Raw genomic sequence first — 21,182 nt, 5'->3', positions numbered from 1 at the left:
CGCAAAACCAAAAGAAAACCTTTGAAATCTAAACTTAAAAGCGTATATGACCTCGACATTTGAAGAGATGGTCATGCAGTCAATTTAATTAGAAAGAAACATTAAAAATCCTGAACATTAAGTCTGTATATATATAGCCGTGGCCAAGAAGGCGAATAAACAAAAGAAGAACATTGTACATATAGCTGAAATCTATTGAATCTCTCGTGCTCTTCCTCTCTAAGGCATTTTAATGAAATAACCAGGGAATCAACCCTCATGTTCAGTATTAAAGCTTAAACATCATACTGTCTGAGTACAAACCAGAACAGGCTTCAGAAATAAACAACTATACATATCAGAGGGTTACGGCCATGCATGAAATGCTTAGCCTGTATCTTTCCCTAACCAAAGACTATCATCTAAAACAAGGATAGAAGCCCCGAATTGATAAAGGGACCCCAGGCCGCGGTGGTGCTACCCGGCATTCCTGTCAAAGTAATATAAACGCTCAGCTGTTACCCTGAACAGATGCAACAAATGAAGTTAAGTTAGGTGGCATTCGAGCCTACCTGTGATCCGGACAGCAGATAGAGCGAAGGGTTCCCTATCCTCGATAAGGAATAATCACCGGTTACCTGCACACCTGAGTCAAGCCAGGAAATCGAGAGCTCAGGTTAAATGATGAAATACCATAACAAAATAAGGACTGATACAGACGGTAGCAAGACAAGGGAACGACCTCATACCTGTTTATTCCAGTGCGAAAGAGGAACAGAACTGAAGTTTAGAGCTGAACGAAGTTGCATAAGCATTGGACAGGCGAATCGCCATAGCTCTGCGACACACCGTCGCAACGAAATGAGAAACAAAATGAGTTGAACAGAAGCACACAAAAACTATATGCTATACCATGCTTACCGACTGGTGGCAAGATCTCAACCCTCGATCTGCAGAGAGGTTCGTCCACCGTTCGATGGCCGGTTAGGGTCGATGGGATCCGGGCGCGAAATTGGTATGCCCGAGGTGACAGGCCCGTAGGTGCTTGGAGCACCGGGCGCACATGGCCTCACGCCATCTAGCCCTTGATCTTTCCAAATGGACGATGCTGCCTCGTCACCGAAGTCAAGGCCGGACACAACGTAAAACTTACAGATGTCTCGGGATTTAAACCAGTACACGATAGCAGCTGCCATAAATTCGCTTCTAAGGACTGACAGTCCCATTGGAATGTGCACATAAACCCGTTACATACTTTGAAACATTATATATGCTTTGAAATATATTGATTGTGATTCTCCACGATGAACCTTAGGATTATGATGTATAAAAGGAATATATATCAACTGAATGAAAAACATATGTATAGATATTCGAACAGTCATGACTACTACATTTGTTATGAGACTGTATTCATAAGGTTAATAAAGTAGAATGCATGTATGTGTTAATATATGGGGTTAATCGCCATAAAAAAAAAATTTGCTCCATATGTGTGCGTGACAATTTGGTATCAGAGCCAAAGGTTTACAACTCTGTGACCTTTGGGAAAATTTCAAAATTACAGTAACATAATATAAACAGTATCATGATGAAAGTTCAGATTACGCTAAAAGTAAATTATATCTGTTTAATGAGTGATTCTTAAGCAGGTAGTAGCAGGATGAGGAGAGCAATTAGCGCCCCTCATGGAAATTTGGATCAACCCGAAAATGTGGGACAACCTCAGGGACATCCTGAGTTTTGGGTGCAACTGGGAGCAGAAGGCCGCAATACTGATTCGATGCTAATGAGGACAGTTCAGGAACTGAAAGATGAAATGGCCCGGTTGCGTGCAGATAACACAAGATTAAATGTGGAACAGGAGAGGATCCTGAAAAGTTTATCCGATAAGCAACATCAACAACAGTCACATCCGAGGCCTGAACAGCCACGAGTATCAGATGAACACAGTTTTCACACTGAGCCAGAGGACGCGGAAGACAGAGTAGAGACGCGGGGAGAGAAGTCTGTCAATGCTTCTGATTACCAGACTCCAAAAAGACCACGGATGGAACTGCAAGGGGAGTTTCGGAAAATTAAACCACCTCATTTCGATGGGGAATCAGAAGAAGCTGCAGAGGCGTGGTTAATTAATATGAATAAGTATTTTCAAGTGTATGAATATGATCATCATCTTAAGGCAAGGCTGGCTATATTCCAGCTGCAGGCCAAAGCCACGCTATGGTGGGAGGAGGTCAAGATGGTGCGGGGAGTGAGTGAACAAGATGTGACATGGGAAATGTTTCAGAGATATTTCAAGGAGAAGTATCTGACAGAACGCTTTTATGATGAAAAAGCGCGAGAATTTCATGATCTGCGGCTTGGACAGCAGACCATTGACGAGTTCGTAACTAAATTCACATCCCTGCTTCGTTACGTGCCCTATATTCGTGAGGAGAAGGCTAAGGTACAAAGATTTGTTAGTAGCTTACCTCTGACAATGCGAGAAAGGATAGAGTTCGATAATCCGAGGACGATGGATGAAGCAATTCGGAAGGCAAGACTGTGTTATCAGCAAAACAAATCAAAAGGAGAAAATTCTGGGAAGCGTTGGACAGATAAGCGGGGCAGTAAAATGCCTATGGGAAGTAAGGGAGCACGCAACAGTTTTCAAAAAGGATTCTCGAAAGGAGCCAATACTAAAAATCCAACTAAAAATCAGAACAGATTCAAGCCTCCTGCAGAATCCAAGTATAGTGAACAGCAAGTTAGATTGGACAATGAAGGCTCAGCTCGGCCACCTGTTCAGTGTTGGGGTTGTGGAGGACCCCATTATATTAGAAATTGCCCTCATCGGAAGGACAGCGACCAGTTGCCCCAGATCTATGAAGCTTCGACAGTAGGAGATGTGGCTCGATCCATACCCAGAATCAATGCAGCATTGGAGGATCGACAAGCTGATTACCAGCCAACAATGATAGAGTTTGAAGGTAAGATCTTTGATCGACCTGTTTCTATTTTAGTAGATCCCGGAGCTACTTTAAGCTATATAAGTCCCAAAGTTGTGGAAAGCTGTGGTTTGCAAACTACCAAATTTAAAAGTCCTTGGCTAGTACAGCTGGCCACTGGAGCCAAAAGACGAGTACTAACTAAAGTCAGCAACTGTCCATTAAGGTTAGCTGGTCAAACAATAACAACTGAATTAAACGTACTCCCTCTTGGTTCCTATGATGTGCTGATAGGAATGGATTGGTTGGAACGGCGATGGTCTGTAATTAATTGTAAAACGAAAACAGTTTCTTACCGAGATGAACTGGGTGTGGGAAAAGAGATTCAAGGCATCCAGAAACCAGTACAGATTCGGCCGATCACGGCCTCACAGCTGGTCAAATGCATCCGAAAGAAATGCCAGATTTATGCAGTACAAGTGGGGTATGCAGATTCTGTGGATAAGGCTGCAACTGTTGAAAATATACCGGTAGTGCAAGATTTTGCAGATGTATTTCCTGAAGAAATTCCGGGGCTGCCGCCTAAAAGGGATTTAGACTTCACCATTGAGCTGGTACCCGGAGCAGCCCCAGTGTCCCGGGCACCCTATCGGATGAGTGTGCCAGAGTTAACTGAGTTAAAAATGCAACTGCAAGAGCTGTTGGATAAGAAGTATATCCGTCCTAGTGTATCTCCTTGGGGAGCACCTGTGTTATTTGTAAGGAAAAAGGATGGAACTCTGCGTATGTGTATAGATTATAGACAGCTGAACAAGCTGACTGTGAAAAGAAAATACCCCTTACCCCGCATTGATGAGCTGTTTGATCAGGTGAAGGGAGCGACAATCTTCTCCAAGATTGATTTAAGGTCTGGTTACCATCAAATCAGAATCAAAGATGAGGACATAGCCAAGACAACTTTTCGTACTCGTTACGGACACTACGAGTTTGTGGTACTGCCTTTTGGATTAACTAATGCACCTGCAACATTCATGTGTTTGATGAATGGTGTATTTCATCAATACCTAGACAAATTTGTATTGATCTTCATTGATGATATACTTATATACTCCTGGAATATCAAGGAGCATGAGGAACATTTGAGGATAGTGTTACAGACATTACGGGAGCATCAGTTATATGGAAAATTCAGCAAATGTGATTTTTATAAAGAACAGATCCAGTATTTGGGCCACATTATTACGAAGGAAGGTATAGTTGTGGACCCTGAAAAGATTAAAACTATAATGGAATGGCCTACACCCAAGGATGTAGCAGATATTCGATCTTTCATGGGGCTGGCTGGATATTACCGGCGGTTTGTAGAAGGTTTTTCTAGAGTTGCCTACCCTATTACCTCCTTGCAAAAGAAGGGAAAAGTGTTTAAATGGACAGCAGACTGTCAGCGGAGTTTCGAACAGCTTAAACATTTACTTACCACAACACCTGTGTTGTGTGTGGCAGATCCCGAAAAGGAGTATGTAGTTTGTACAGATGCCAGTAAGGAGGGCGTGGGTGGAGTGCTAATGCAGGAAGGTAAAGTGATTGCCTATGAATCCAGAAAGTTAAAAGAACATGAGCAGAAATATTCTGCCTATGATCTGGAATTAACCGCTGTGATCCATGCTTTGAAGATGTGGCGCCATTATTTAGTAGGAAGGAAATTTTTGTTAATGACGGATCACCACAGCTTGACTAGTTACTTTAGTCAACCCACTTTAAACGCAAGACAAGCAAGATGGGTGGACTTTTTGGGAAATTTCGATTTCGAAATTAAGCACTTAAAGGGAAAGGAGAACAGAGTAGCTGATGCACTGAGTCGAAAAGTGCATTGCATTTATGAGATTGGTATTAGTCAAGGGTGGTCCACTCTTGACAAAGAGATTGAGGAGGCTGCAGCGCAAGATCAGATTTATTTGCAAAAGAAGCATTTGGTGCAGAATTCAGACACCCGTTCAATACAACAAGGTTACACCTTGAATGCAGCCGGAATTTTGTGCTACCAAAAGAAGATTTATATACCCAATCAGGGTGGTATTAAAGAAAAGATTCTGGATGAAACTCATAGAAGTCCTTATGCAGGACATCCTGGTTACCAGAAATTAATCACCTCGCTAAGGAAGGAGTATTACTGGCCAGGCATGAAGAAGGATGTATTAGAATACCTGGCGCGCTGTTTGGAGTGTCAACAGGTGAAGGCTGAACATCAGCACCCTGCAGGATTACTACAGCCAATACCCATACCAGAATGGAAATGGGAGACCATAACCATGGACTTTATTACCGGTTTGCCGAAATCCAAAAAGAACAATGATTCTATAATGGTGGTAGTGGATAAACTCAGCAAGTCAGCTCACTTTATACCGGTTCAATCCACTTATCGTGCAGCTCAAATCGCAAACATTTTTATGCAAAACATATTTAAACTTCATGGGCTGCCGAAAGTAATAATATCTGATCGTGATGTTAAGTTTACCTCAGCTTTTTGGAGGACCTTATTTGAAGGTCTAGGAACTCAATTGAGCTTCAGCACCGCATATCATCCGCAAACTGACGGACAGACTGAGCGAGTGAATCAAGTAGTGGAGGACATGCTGAGGTCTTATGTGATGCAGCAACCTACGCGATGGGAGGAGTATTTACACCTAGTGGAATTCGCCTATAACAATGGCTATCACTCATCCTTGAAGATGAGCCCATTCGAAGTACTTTACGGCCGGAAATGCCGCACACCCTCCAGTTGGGGTGGACCGGAGGACAAATTCTTGCTGGGTCCTGAGATGTTGGAAGAAATGGAAGTTATGGTGAAAAAAGTTAGAGCTAATCTAAAGATGGCACAGGACAGGCAGAAGAATTTTGCAGATCGGAAGAGAACATTTAGAGAGTACCAAGTGGGTGAACATGTGTACATCAGAATTCGAGCTAGGAAAAGTACCCTCCAATGGAATGCTTGTGCCAAATTGGCACCGCGTTTTTGTGGACCATTCCAAATTCTGGCACGGGTAGGGCCGGTAGCTTATCAGCTCGCCCTACCCAGCCATATTCGGGTTCATAATGTCTTCCATGTATCAGTTTTAAAGAAATATGTGTATGACCCTAGGCATATAATAAGTTGGCAGGACATTCAGGTAAGGGAAGACTGTTATATAATGTAAACCTAAAATAGAATACTAGTAAGCAGCTGACTTGATTGTCATGTGTTTCAGGTGGAACCGGAAGGAGAGTTCCTGGTCGAACCAGTGAACATATTAGATCGGAGAAGAGTCGAGCTGCGGAAAAGGGTCATCAGCCAGGTTAAAGTGCAGTGGCAGCACTTTGGGCCTGAAGAGGCCACCTGGGAGGATGAACAAATGATAAGGGATACTTATCCCAGTCTGTTTTTGGATGAACAGCAACATCGGGACGATGTAGACTTTCAGGAGGGGGAGATGTAACATTCCCCGTGAAAAGTTAATGTTAGTAAATAGTAAAAGTAATTATGAACAAAGACTTTATTTGAAAAGTATATATAACTCTGTTATTAATTTTATGTTAATAAAAAACAATTGTGTTAGTACTATTTGAACTGAGCTTATGATTAATCATGGTTAGTAACTGTGGAATCAGTTACAATGGAACCCTAACTACCTTCAGGAGGTAGTTGAGACCCCAGAGGAAAAAGGGGGAATTGCCAAGTCTGGTTGGGATCAGATGGCAGAGAAGAAAGAAAATGTTCATGCTATGTCTGGTTAGGATCAGATGGCATTAAGGAAAGGAATTTTCCTGTGTACGCTATGTCTGGTTAGGATCAGATAGCGTTTACTGGCGAGACCAGTGTAATTGCAGTCGAGAGGACCTGCAAGTGCTTGGGGGTGGAAGATTAAAGAGGAACTCTTCCTACGGACGGGTGGATTGACAAGCATTACAAATAGGTTTGGCAGATAAGCAGGTATGGCTTACTACTTATACATCTGTTAAAATGTTTCTTGTACTGTACTGTACTGAGAAAAGTGAAATAAGCTGACAATTATCTGCCTATTCTTCTTAAACAGTATTATGAAAACAATTATTGCATGCTGTGTGAATTATAGAAAACATATTCGAGTGTAGAACCGTAACTGAATATACAATCTGAAGGAAGAACACTAATGTCTGTATGAAAGACAACGACAGAACCTAAGTTTGCATGGTTCCTTAAAGAAATAATAGAAAACACGATAAAGGGTTTATAATAACCTCGGTAGCAGTATAAATGGCCTATCAAGAAATGGTATAGTAAGAACCCTCATTCATATGTAAAAGCAAGAAAATATACAGACATTTAGAAAAGCAAGAAATGTACAGGCGCTCTCTGCTGTAATGAATGGTAGTAAAACCCTGATACACTATGTATATATTCATGAGTGAATCTAGAGAGCCTCGCGGCCCAGCAAAAGTAAAAGAACAAACTGTGCATTACGCTTAATCCACAAGGGAATATCAACAGAGAACAAATACGATATGATTTCCATACCAATGAAACTGAGCAAGTAAACTACGACCTCGTACAAGTATGGAAAAGGGGAAAAACCTTAACCTCGGCCGGCGAAAACATGAAACGAAACCGGAGACCGTTAATAAAGACTGGTTAAACACTTCGGCATGCTGTTACAGTCGCACAGTGGTGTCGCATGGCACAAAAATACAAACATGTATATATCTAAGGTAAACCCATAAAAGTACAACGCATTCTAATACCCTGAAAAGAACCAACAACTGCATTATATAAGTATAAGCACATAGTCGAGTTAGCCCGCAACTCTGTTTAGGAACAGTTGCCTTGTCCGCCTTAAACCGGACGCAAAACCAAAAGAAAACCTTTGAAATCTAAACTTAAAAGCGTATATGACCTCGACATTTGAAGAGATGGTCATGCAGTCAATTTAATTAGAAAGAAACATTAAAAATCCTGAACATTAAGTCTGTATATATATAGCCATGGCCAAGAAGGCGAATAAACAAAAGAAGAACATTGTACATATAGCTGAAATCTATTGAATCTCTCGTGCTCTTCCTCTCTAAGGCATTTTAATGAAATAACCAAGGAATCAACCCTCATGTTCAGTATTAAAGCTTAAACATCATACTGTCTGAGTACAAACCAGAACAGGCTTCAGAAATAAACAACTATACATATCAGAGGGTTATGGCCATGCATGAAATGCTTAGCCTGTATCTTTCTCTAACCAAAGACTATCATCTAAAACAAGGATAGAAGCCCTGAATTGATAAAGGGACCCCAGGCCGCGGTGGTGCTACCCAGCATTCCTGTCAAAGTAATATAAACGCTCAGCTGTTACCCTGAACAGATGCAACAAATGAAGTTAAGTTGGGTGGCATTCGAGCCTACCTGTGATCCGGACAGCAAATAGAGCGAAGGGTTCCCTATCCTCGATAAGGAATAATCACCGGTTACCTGCACACCTGAGTCAAGCCAGGAAATCGAGAGCTCAGGTTAAATGATGAAATACCATAACAAAATAAGGACTGATACAGACGGTAACAAGACAAGGGAACGACCTCATACCTGTTTATTCCAGTGCGAAAGGGGAATAGAACTGAAGTTTAGAGCTGAACGAAGTTGCATAAGCATTGGACAGGCGAATCGCCATAGCTCTGCGACACACCGTCGCAACGAAATGAGAAACAAAATGAGTTGAACTGAAGCACACAAAAAGTATATGCTATACCATGCTTATCGACTGGTGGCAAGATCTCAACCCTCGATCTGCACAGAGGTTCGTCCACCGTTCGATGGCCGGTTAGGGTCGATGGGATCCGGGCGCGAAATTGGTATGCCCGAGGTGACAGGCCCGTAGGTGCTTGGAGCACCGGGCGCACATGGCATCACACCATCTAGCCCTTGATCTTTCCAAATGGACAATGCTGCCTCGTCACCGAAGTCAAGGCCGGACACAACGTAAAACTTACACATATCTCGGGATTTAAACCAGTACACGATAGCAGCTGCCATAAATTCGCTTCTAAGGACTGACAGTCCCATTGGAATGTGCACATAAACCCGTTACATACTTTGAAACATTATATATGCTTTGAAATATATTGATTGTGATTCTCCACGATGAACCTTAGGATTATGATGTATAAAAGGAATATATATCAACTGAATGAAAAACATATGTATAAATATTCGAACAGTCATGACTACTACATTTGTTATGAGACTGTATTTATAAGGTTAATAAAGTAGAATGCATGTATGTGTTAATATATGGGGTTAATCGCCATAAAAAAAATTTTTGCTCCATATGTGTGCGTGACAGATAAAATTGTTATGATTTTCTCAAAATAATCAATGAGAACTATCATTTTATTTAAAAAGTCATTTTAAATTTGGCAAAATTTCCTTTGTATAGGTTAGGTAAATGAAAATATTTTTTACAACTATCATTTTATTCTAAAAAGTCATTTAATTAAATATTGTACATATGAAATTAATAAAATTGTTATGATTTTCTCAAAATAATCAATGACAACTATCATTTTATTTAAAAGGTCATTTTAAATTTGGCAAAATTTCCTTTGTATACGTTAGGTAAATGAAAATATTTTTTACAACTATCATTTTATTCTAAAAAGTCATTTAATTAAATATTGTACATATAAAAGTAATAAAATTGTTATGATTTTCTCAAAATAATCAATGACAACTATCATTTTATTGTAAAAAGCCATTTAAATTTGGCAAAATTTCCTTTGTATAGGTTAGGTAAATGAAAATATTTTTTACAACTATCATTTTGTTCTAAAAAGTCATTTAATTAAATATTGTACATATAAAAGTAATAAAATTGTTATGATTTTCCCAAAATAATCAATGACAACTATCATTTTGTTGTAAAAAGTCATTCTAAATTTGGCAAAATTTCCTTTGTATAGGTTAGGTAAATGGAAATATTTTTTACAACTATCAATTTATTCTAAAAAGTCATTTAATTAAATATTGTACATATAAAAGTAATAAAATTGTTATGATTTTCCCAAAATAATCAATAACAACTATCATTTTGTTGTAAAAAGTCATTCTAAATTTGGCAAAATTTCCTTTTGTCGTTGTCATATGCAACCAATCAAATGTGAATTTATCATCATCATGAGGTTCTAAAACCCTAAAATATATACCTTTCAACCCTTCAATGTCATCCTATAAAGTACCCTTCTGAAGGAAATACACACAATATTTCTCATTTATGATTTTCTCAAAATAATCAATGACAACTATCATTTTATTTTAAAAAGTCATTTAAATTTGGCAAAATTTCCTTTGTATAGGTTAGGTAAATGAAAATATTTTTTACAACTATCATTTTGTTCTAAAAAGTCATTTAATTAAATATTGTACATATAAAAGTAATAAAATTCTTATGATTTTCTCAAAATAATCAATGACAACTATCATCTTATTGTAAAAAGTCATTTTAAATTTGGCAAAATTTCCTTTGTATAAGTTAGGTAAATGAAAATATTTTTTACAACTATCAATTTATTCTAAAAAATCATTTAATTAAATATTGTACCTATAAAAGTAATAAAATTGTCATGATTTTCCCAAAATAATCAATGACAACTATCATTTTGTTGTAAAAAGTCATTCTAAATTTGGTAAAATTTCCTTTGTATAGGTTAGGTAAATGAAAATATTTTTTACAACTATCATTTTATTCTAAAAAGTCATTTAATTAAATATTGTACATATAAAAGTAATAAAATTGTTATGATTTTCGAACATTTAGGTTTGGCTTGAGCGCGACCAGGTCTGCATCTGCGAGCCTCGGCTCCCCTCGAGACCTGCCCTTTGCGGGCTCTAAACCTGCGATCCTCCTCGCTTCTTGCTGCTCCTGCAACCTGCGGACCTTCCTGCTTCAGATCTGATCGGATCCAAGACAGCCAGTCGTCCTTCTGGCTAGGGTGTGGCCTCTGCTGCGCTGCCCTTGTGGCGGCCGGCATCAAACCTGATGGAGTCTCAGGGCCAAGATCTGCCCTCCGGTCCTGCCGTAGATGCATTTAACCAGCTCCTGGCAGGTCTGCCTCCGAAAAAAAGAAATGATGCCTCCAAATTCGTCAAGAAACTAGATGAAATTCCAGAGATCTCTTTGCCTCCGGAGACCCCCATGCAAGTAGCTTTGTCGCTGGTGGATCGGGGACTTATTGGCCAATTCACGGGACTTTGGCCCTCCCCGAAAACTACAGAGCAATGGGTTAACAGGAACTGGGCGCCCCTGATCAGTCAAAGTGTTACCTCTTACTTTCTAGGGCGAGGGTATTTTCTTTTCGAATTTACCTCCAGAGAGGACAAAGACCTGATCTTTCGAAATGGACCGTACTTCATGGGTCCTCAGGGTCTCTACCTGAACAAATGGACCCCGGATTTTGACCCAGCGGTAGATGTTCCCAAGGCTGTTCCAGTATGGGTTCGTCTCCCAAATCTGCCGGTTCACTGTTGGAACTGGGACTCCTTGAAACACATTGGCAACTCCCTCGGGAAATTCATAGATCGGGCAAGCAACAAGGATCAGTATGATTGTGCCAGGATCTGTGTGGAGGTAGATCTAGAGGAGGGTTTACCAGAAGCAATCAAAATCAAAGTCGGTAGCTGGTCCCATGTGCAGATCTTGGATTATGAACAGCTGCCATTCAAATGCAGGAAATGCCACGTGTATGGGCACTTCGCCAGAAACTGCCCGTCTAAACCAGAGCCAGAGAAAGGAAATGAAGAGGGCTGGAACCAAGTAAGACAAGCTAGAGCCAACCACAAGGGGCAGAAACAGGGTGGACCATCCGGCAAAGGTAATTTTCAGGTTAATGCCCAGAGGCCCCCTACCAAAAAGGCGCAAGAAAACAAATTTGACCTTTTAAGCCAACTGACAGAAGACACTCCAGAGGTAGAGATCCAAAAGCCAGAATCCTCAAGGAAAAGCTCACCTCCAGCTTCCCCCAAAGAAGTTGAAAACCCCAAAGACACGGTCCCAGAGGACGAGGAAGAAGCTCCCTCGGCCTCACTCAAAGGAACAAGTCCCGAAGATCCAAAAGGCATGATCATAGAAGATGAAGAAGAAGAGCAGGAAACGGAAGAATCAGAAGAGGAAGGAGAAATAGGGGAATCCCACACCCCGGTAAGAAGATCAACAAGAGGCCGGAAAACAGACAGGGAAAAAAGGGAGCAGGAGACTTACAAAGAAAAACTCCAGGGCAGTCAGCCAACCTTGGAGAAAATGCTAGCTTCAAAGCCAAAGATATTGAAAAATCTGCCCCAAGGCTCCAAGGGAGCCCACCTGAAGCATAAATAATGAAGGTCATCTCCTGGAACTGCAGAGGGATGGGGAGCAAAATTAAAGAAGAAGCCATCAGAAGTCTAATCAGGACAGAAACCCCAGATCTACTTCTCGTCCAGGAGACAAAGCTGGAAGACATAGCCTTCCTTCAAACAAGCAAGAAAGTCTGGAATAAAAGCGAAGCAAGAGCAATCTCCGCCCGGGGCGCCTCAGGAGGAATAGGTACTCTTTGGAATATCAATAAATTTACAGTTCTACTCGAGGCCAGGAATACCCATTGGTTGATGCTGAAAATGCAGAACCTGGATACTAAGCAAACGTTCTGCCTCTTCAACGTTTACTCTCCAGTCAACGTTGGGGAAAAAAAGACTGTTGGGACTCTATAAGACAGCAAGCAGACTTGACAGACCTGGAAAACATAATAATTGCTGGCGATCTCAATCTTACCCTTCACCCATCAGAAAAAAGGGGAGGCAGCATAGTTAGAGATCCGGCTAGAGAATGGGTGGAGGACATAGTGCAAGACTGGGATTTGCTGGACATCAAACCCTCTTCAGGTAAGTACTCTTGGTCTAATAAAAGAGTGGGGCCTGGCCACATTGCTGCCAGGTTAGATAGGTTTATCATTCAAAGTTCCTTTCTGCTGCTAGGATTAGAGCCTAGAATGTATATTCTTGCCAACAACACCTCTGATCATAAGCCCATAAAGTTAGACCTGTTAGCTCATCATGATCTGGGCCCCATCCCATTTAGGTTCAGCCCTCTTTGGGTAAAGGAGAATGATTTCATGCAAACAGTCAAGGAATGTTGGAACCAACCAGTCAAAGGATCGCCATTCTATATTTGGGAGGAAAAACTCAGAAGGGTGAAAAGAGCCCTAAAAAGATGGGCCAAAACGCTGTCCAACCCAGCCACAATAAGGAAAACCATTAAAGCAGCTCTTGTTTCTCATCATAATGGTATGGAAAACGCAATGCTTACAAAGGACTCATTAGAACAAGAAACCCATTTACAACAGCAATATCACAAGGCCTGTTTAGCTGAAGAAGAGTATTGGAGAATGAAATCTCAGAACCTCTGGCTCAAAGCAGGGGATAGGAACACTGCTTATTTTCATAAACAAGCCCAGGCAAGGAAATGTTTCAATACTATCTCAGAAATTAAAGAGGAGGGAGATATCCATAAGGATTTTGAGCATATAAAGAGAGCTGCGTTTACTCATTTCCAGAATCTATATAGTGAAGACAAGGACCCAAGTCACTATCCAGAGCTGTTAGTCAATATACCCTCTGTAATTTCTCAGCGAATTAATGAATCTCTGGAGGCCAAAGTCACTAAAGATGAGGTGAAAAAGGCGCTCTTCGACATGGATCCGGACAAGGCCCCTGGGCCGGATGGTTTCTCTGCTAGATTCCTCCAAACGTGCTGGCCGATTATTGAAAAATATCTTCTCAAAATGGTACAAAAATCCCAAAATATTCAGAAAATCGAAGGCAGTACCAATTCTGCGTTTTTAGCACTCATACCCAAGGAAAAAGGTGCCAATAACTTCAACAGATTTCGGCCGATTTCTCTATGTAATACAGGGTACAAATTGATCACCAAAGTAATTGCAAACAGATTGAAGTTTATCCTCCCCAAAATAATTCCAGAGAATCAAGGAGGCTTCATCCATGGAAGGCAGATCGTGGACAACTTTTTCTGGTCCAGGAAGCAATACACTCAAGTCTACTCCGAAAAGAGCAAGGTATGGTGATCAAACTTGATTTAGCAAATGCTTTTGATCGAGTCAATCATAGCTTCCTTTTGAATGTTATGTGTAAGCTAGGTTTTGGAACAAACTTCATTAATTGGATCCGGGCTTGCATCTCGGAGCCTTGGATAGCTCCTCTTGTTAATGGAAGAGCCACAGACTTCTTTAAAGCCTCGAGAGGACTCAGGCAGGGGTGCCCTCTATCCCCCCTGCTCTTTGTCATCCAGGCCTCAGCCCTCAGTTTCCTGCTAGATAAAAAGTTGCAGGAACAAGAAATTAATGGTTTGCGCATTGCAAGAGGAACCAAAAATATCAATCATGCTTTATTTGCAGATGACACATTGATGTTAGGTCCCGAGTGTTGTTAACAAGAGCAAATGCCATATTTTCAGTTGGAACACTTCGCCTAGACTGCTATCTGCCATATCCAGATGTTTGGGCTTCGAAGCCTCCTCCTCCTGGTCGTCCTTTAAATACCTGGGCCTCCCAATATCTCAAAAGAGACCAACCAGCAAAGATTGGCTTCCACAGTTAGAAAAGTTCAAGGCAAAGATTCAAGCCTGGGGATATTCCTGGCTGAATGCTGCAGGCAAAACAGTCTTAATAAAGTCTGTTCTCAACAGCTTGCCCCTATTCCAATTTGCAGGTCTCCTCGCTCCGGCAACCATACTAAACAAAATGGAGGAATACATAAGGAGGTTTTTTTGGAAGGGAGGGAAACAAAATGAAAAAAAGATCCCTCTTGTCAGCTGGGACATCATCTCCAAGCCGCTGTGGGAAGGTGGCCTAAATTTTAAGAATCTTCGTCAACAAAATGTAGCAATGGCTGCAAAAATCGTGTGGAGGATCATCGCCCCCAATCCTGGCTGGGCTCAAAAGGTGCTCTGGAAAAAATATTTCAGAGGTTCAAGATCCAGATGCTTAGAAAATGTGATTCACCTGCCTAATTCGACATTCCTCAAAATTTATGACAGAGCCGCATCTCTAATCACCGCCCACTCCTACTGGATACCAGGCAACGGTAAAAAAATCAATATTTGGTCGGACAGAATCATGAACAAAGAGCCAATAGAAGCCAGAGCCTCCATTAACTCGCTGCGTTGTTGGATGGACAGAGAAGGAATGAAATCTCTGTGGGATATTTCATGTTGGAATAACTCGATCTGGGCAGGCTGGAAGCGATTAAATGTGCCGGACAACCTGAACTCTGAGTGGACCACGCTGTTAGACGCCCTCCAAGGATTGGCTCCCACGCAATCGAGGAAGAGAGACGAGATGGGTTGGGGGCCAAAAGCCAAAGGTTATGCAGTCGCACAGGGGTATGCCAAATTGAACGAGAAACCTCACGTTCCTCCGAATCCAGCTCCATGGCAAGGCGTTTGGCATCAGCCCTCATGGCCCAAGGTCGATTTCTTTGCCTGGGTCTACTGTCACGGGAAAATATTAACTTATGATAACCTGCAGAAAAAAGGCTTCCACGGCCCTTCCATGTGTCCTCTGTGTAATGAAAGCGTTGAGACAACAATCCACCTAATGCTAGATTGCAGCTTCTCCAGGCAGATTTGGTCCTATTTTACTCATGATCTGGACCCAAATTTCACTGTCCCTTGCTCCACTTCTGATCTTTTCGCTGAATGGTCAAACAGATTCCCAGGTCCTCCCCCTAAAAATCTGATTATCAAGGCAACATGGGTTGTCCTCCCAAAAATCATCTGTTGGCAATTATGGATAGAGCGCAACAAAAGAATATTTAGAAACACAAAACAAAGCCACAAAGTCCTGGAAACCAAGATAAAAAGCCACATAAAGGAATGCTTGATTGATATAAAAGACGACACCAACCTCAGACAGCAGGATATAGCATGGGGATCAACGCTAGAACTCCAATTTCAGCCAGCAGTCAAAAAAGCCCTCATTATCAAAGAATGGCAAATAAGAAAACCCGAGAATGACTTTCAAGAGTGGCTTAAATCGCAAGCAAGGCACTTCCTATTCTTTGATGGAGCAGCAAAGGGAAATCCGGGCAAAGCTGGTGCAGGAGGTGTTGTCCTAAATCAATCCGGGGAAAAAATTCACTCCTACGCCTGGGGACTAGATTACACAACCAGCATTCAAGCTGAGGCCTTGGCCCTCTTCCAAGGACTCAAGATCCTCAAAGAACTGGACATAAATGAAGCAATTGTCATAGGTGACTCTCAAGTCATTATAAATGCAATGGTTACCAACACCCCAGTTCAGGACCTCAATCTAGCAAGGCTGATTACCAGGATCAAAGGTATGGAAAACAACTTCCAAGACTTGAAGTACTATCACGTGTTGAGAATTCATAATAAAAAGGTGGACATCGAAGCCAATAAAGCTGTCCTTCTCTCTGCTGGGATCAAGCTGAAAGAGGATGAAGAATCATGGGATCCCATTCCATAAATAGACTGCTGCCATGTTCTACTGTCTGTTACTAAACCAATTTGTTTGTATTTCCAAGTGGGGGAAAATCTCCGAAATTAACTCAGTGGGGGTCTATCCAAGGAAGAAAATTGTAAGCTTCAGCTACATCCTTAGCAAAGAAATGCAGCAGGACAAAGAAGCTCAAATTGTAATCAGATTTTGGCATTCTGCCCAAGATTAATACAAAGCATCATAACCATTCCTGTAAAAAAAACAAAAAAAAATTGTTATGATTTTCTCAAAATAATAAAAATAAGAAATTGAGTTATAAGATTACATAATTGATGATGGTTGATGATCATTAAGGCTAAATTTGGTTTATTCAATTCACATGATATCCATTTAGTGATAAAAAATTTCTTTAAGTTTGACATTATATGATAAATCTCTTCCATTTTTTTTAGATCCCTCATAATACATTATTCCAACTATCTTACTCAACTAGTTGAGAGAATATCTTAACAACACTCTAATTTAGGAATTATCTTGTTGGAGGGAATCTCTCACATCCAACTATTTACAACCACTTCCTAAAAACTAGGAATAGACTCCTCATATAGACTAATTCTACCTAATAATGACCAATAAGCTCAACAATTAAATATGATCTCACACATAAGAAAAGCAGGAGTTACATACTTTAACATCACCCCTTCACAACTACGAGAGTCTTAATCTTCATCATCTCAACTCTTCAATATCGTCTCCTATGTAGCAAATAATTCGCTATGACTTGAAGAACCACCTCAATAGAACAATCTACCTCTAGTCCAATCTGGCACTTTCACTTTATACCTCAATCATGTACACATCACCAAACTGTTAATGTCCTTATAAATAAATAACCATCCACCAGAATGCATGGTTATATAATCATTATAAGTGTTGGTATAGTAGAATATCCCTTCATGTACATGGTTCATTCAACTTCCTGATGAACACCCCTTGAATGTAAAACTTCACCTCCTTGATTCTAAAACTAACAATATGGCCCACCATGTCATATCTAGTCACACATGGCCTACTCTTCAAAGTGTTAAAGAACTCCCTAATAGAGGTCATTGAACTAAACTATAGAAGAAATCAAGTCATTAGGGAACACACAATAAAGGGGTATGCATGCCTCTCTAGGTCTTATAACGACATGCCTTTTTCATGTTATATAGATATGGGTACAAAACACTCCATCTAATGGATATATTAGGTACAAAATTTTCAAGGACCACTAAATCAAATCAAAACAATATATGTAGACTTTCTACAACTACGATGTGTAGATCACATTACAATATATTCATGTGTGTTACTATTCAACTCACACAAATTTACCTTATTTGTCCATCATCATCTAATCTCTATTGTTGCCACAACTAATATCCTTTGCTGCCATGATGCTTCCATAAACACTATCACCTACTCTTCTTGGACCAAGCTCCAAAGATCTCTTTGTTGTATCAATAACCTCTATGTCCTCCTTGTTGCAAACTCATCATTTCACTCCAAAAAAATCAACTTGCAATCAACATTTGGTTTTCCTAGGAAATAAAAATGCAACTCACTTCCACCTCAAAAAGTGTCCATGCTCCTTCTTCACCTGAAGAATTGTCACCACGTACTAGCTAGAAATCATTCATAGCATTAATACCTTAAATTGAATTGGAACTTATTGTACTTTAGGGCCTAACATCAACTGACCATGAAGATTGAGTAATTGACCACCCATGGACCTACTTCCATCTATGAAGATACATGGGTGCCATCCACTCTACTCGATAATTATTTAGCCATGGACCTACTTCCATCTATGAAGATACATGGGTGCCATCCATTGTACTTGCTAATTATTTAGGAAAGTAGTGTAGACATGGGATTTATCTAGCTCAATCTTGCATTTTTTGCACCTTCCATTTTGGACTTATGGTGGAAAATTCAACTATCAATTTAAGGAGTAAAACACATAGGTAGAACTCCCTTCTGGCTATGCCACTTCTTTACTATCTAGATTCATGAATGATTACAACGCTACAAATTATCAGAAAGAGATAAAATACATAGTGATAAGATTACCATATTGTTCTACAATCATTCACACACTAGGAATCTCAATGTTTCATCTTTGACATCTTTGTTTGCATATTGGTTCAATTTTCATCTTGGAGTTCCATACTTTAGGAAATTGTTAGAGTAGTCAATTCTAACAACCATGCACCCACATATTGATTTGATTATGCTCAATATGTATTTTTTACAAACTCTAAATAATATCAAGCACACAAATTACTTTACTTCCCAAGGATTCTAACAAATTTTTATTGAAATAGAAATATGCTTTGATCCCTTTCCTAGCCCTCAACTAATGTTCACATTATTGTATTCAAGCTTTAAATCTTGGATCCATATTTTCTTTGAATTGGGGGATCAACTTCACACCAAACACAATTGTGATTCTCTTTGTAGCTTCTCTAGGATTCAACTTTAGCAACTCTTTATCACTACCATGTTTTTGTCGTTGTCATATGCAACCAACCAAATGTGAATTTATGGTCATCGTGAGGTTCTAAGACCCTAAATATATACCTTTCATCCCTTCAGTATCATCCTATAAGGTACCCTTCCGAAGGAAATGCACACAATATTTCTCATTTTCTTCATCAATTGGAAGCTCTCCACACACAAGTTTTGTATAAAGTTCTACTTTCTTCTTCAACGCTACATAGCTAACTAATCCATCATTTTCAAATTTTAGTTGAAGTTTATCCCTATGAGATTGATATTCAATGTCAGAGTTCTTTTTGAAGAAGATATTATGAGGGGCATTGTTCCTCTTCCTTGCACGATGCAAATCAATTTTAGGGGCAACATCCTTGTTTGACTTGGCCTCCTCTTGGGTTCTGTAGGGCCTAGCCCTCTATCCTAACAACAAAGACACACTCACCCCTTATATGACCTTCTATTTCTTAGGCATCACCCCTCACTTTGTCTACCATCTCAACAACCCAATGTAACAACCCTAGTAAAAATTCATGTAAAAAAATATATAAGACCAAGGTCATGGGACACGTATTCCAAACTGAATGTTGGGAGAACATCCTAGTGGGTGTTCATTTCGATTATTATGGCTAAAGGAAAATGGAAAAGGAAATTTCAAAGGTTTTGGAAAGGGAAAATAACAGTAATTGGAATTTTATTTATGAAAATAATGGAAATTAGGAGAAAACAAAGGTGAATGGTCAAAGGTTGCATGCGAGGAGGAAAATGAAGGAAAATAATGGAAAATGAAGAAAATAGAGGCCTCATTGATAAAAAGGCTTCTGAGGACCAGTTCATATACTTTTGTTAGTTTAGTTTTGGATCTCTCTCTCTATTCTCTCTCTTACACACTCTTCGACACTTAGAGTTTTCTTGGAACACTTCAATATTGGATCAAGAAAAGAAAAGAAGGCAAGAGGAAGTAAAGATCAAGCAAAGAAGAGCAGGATCAAGTGGCTACAACGAGATTATTTGCAGGCATTGAGTTGCATGTATGGTTTCCTTTCTAGTTCTGGCAGATATACAGTAAATCCTGGAGGGTGGTGTCTTGATTATGGCCTAGTGATCCCTGGATCAGATTGTGGATTGCGGTAAAACCTAGAGACTAGGACATAGGAAAATTCCTCACGGTTTATGTGGAGAAATTTGGTGGCATCCATGCTTGTTTAGGGCCTAGTGATTCGGTGGGGATTACGGTAAATCCTGGTATTGTATGTTTATTGTTTTGGCATAGTGATCCAGTGAGGATTGTGGTAAATCCTAGATCTAGTGATGAGGGTGAAGTGGTGTAGCCTTGGGAAGCATTGGTTGAGTTTTGGTTATGAGTCCCACATTCATGCTTGGAATATGGCACGGGGTTGATTTGCTAAAAGAAAATTTTGGTTCAGCTAATCTATGGTCGGTTGGTTCACAGAATTCCCATACCCGGTTAGCCTTTTGATTCATTAATAAGAGTTCCTTCTCCTCGGTATTTCATGTGTAAATGTACTGGTTCATATGTGGTATTTACGGTTATTGTATCCTTGTTATTTTTGTTGGTTATATGTTGGTTATGAGTATGTTTTATGACAATGACGATGTATGCCTCTCATCATGTTTTGATTTGTAAATGAATGAACAATGATTATATGACCTAATAGACGATAATGCAACTAATGTGATAATGCATCAATGCCTCCTTATGAATCTTAGATAAGTATGATACCCTATGCTCATATATGTTGTTATATCCTGTAGATTACGTGTGCACAATGTGTTCTATGGAATGTCTGTCATGGTTACGCTTGGTTAGGTAAAGCCCTTTATCAAGTTTTATGTTAGAGCCTTTCTCTTGGTGTCATTTATTGCCTTGGTAAGTATCATGAAGTTTCAGGCAGTGGTTTGGAGACTATCCCTAAAAAGTGGCTTAAATCTCGCAGTCTCTGGAACAGAACTAGCTGAAAAATACTACAGTCTCTCCCTTGTAGGCATTGTGGGAGAGACTAGAGGGTCCCAGTCACATGCATGCGCATGTCATGGGAGCGACTGGGGGTTTAATTCATTGAAAGGCTAGGTTAACTTAGGGGTTGGGAACCTAGAGTGGTAGATTAGCTCCTGGGGTTCTTGTACCAACTCAGGGAGGTCTGTAAGGTGTTGGTTCATCGGTTCCACTTCCTTCACTACAGTTAGGGAGTTGAATCATATCATAGTAACTCT

General features: G+C 40.2%; 1 pseudogene; it reads right to left on the bottom strand.

Moving 5' to 3' along the window:
- The window catches only part of LOC149241078 (uncharacterized protein At4g18257-like), a 38,776-nt pseudogene extending 17,648 nt beyond the window's left edge, over positions 1-21,128 (bottom strand).
- Positions 21,129-21,182: the final 54 nt, after the last annotated feature.

The sequence above is a fragment of the Pinus tabuliformis genome, chromosome 8 (assembly GCF_031772625.1).
Source record: "Pinus tabuliformis cultivar Carrire ecotype Pingquan chromosome 8, CPIR1, whole genome shotgun sequence".
Lineage (NCBI taxonomy): Eukaryota > Viridiplantae > Streptophyta > Pinopsida > Pinales > Pinaceae > Pinus > Pinus tabuliformis.
Note: the sequence above shows the minus strand (reverse complement) of the source record. Positions and strands in the feature narration are given on the sequence as shown.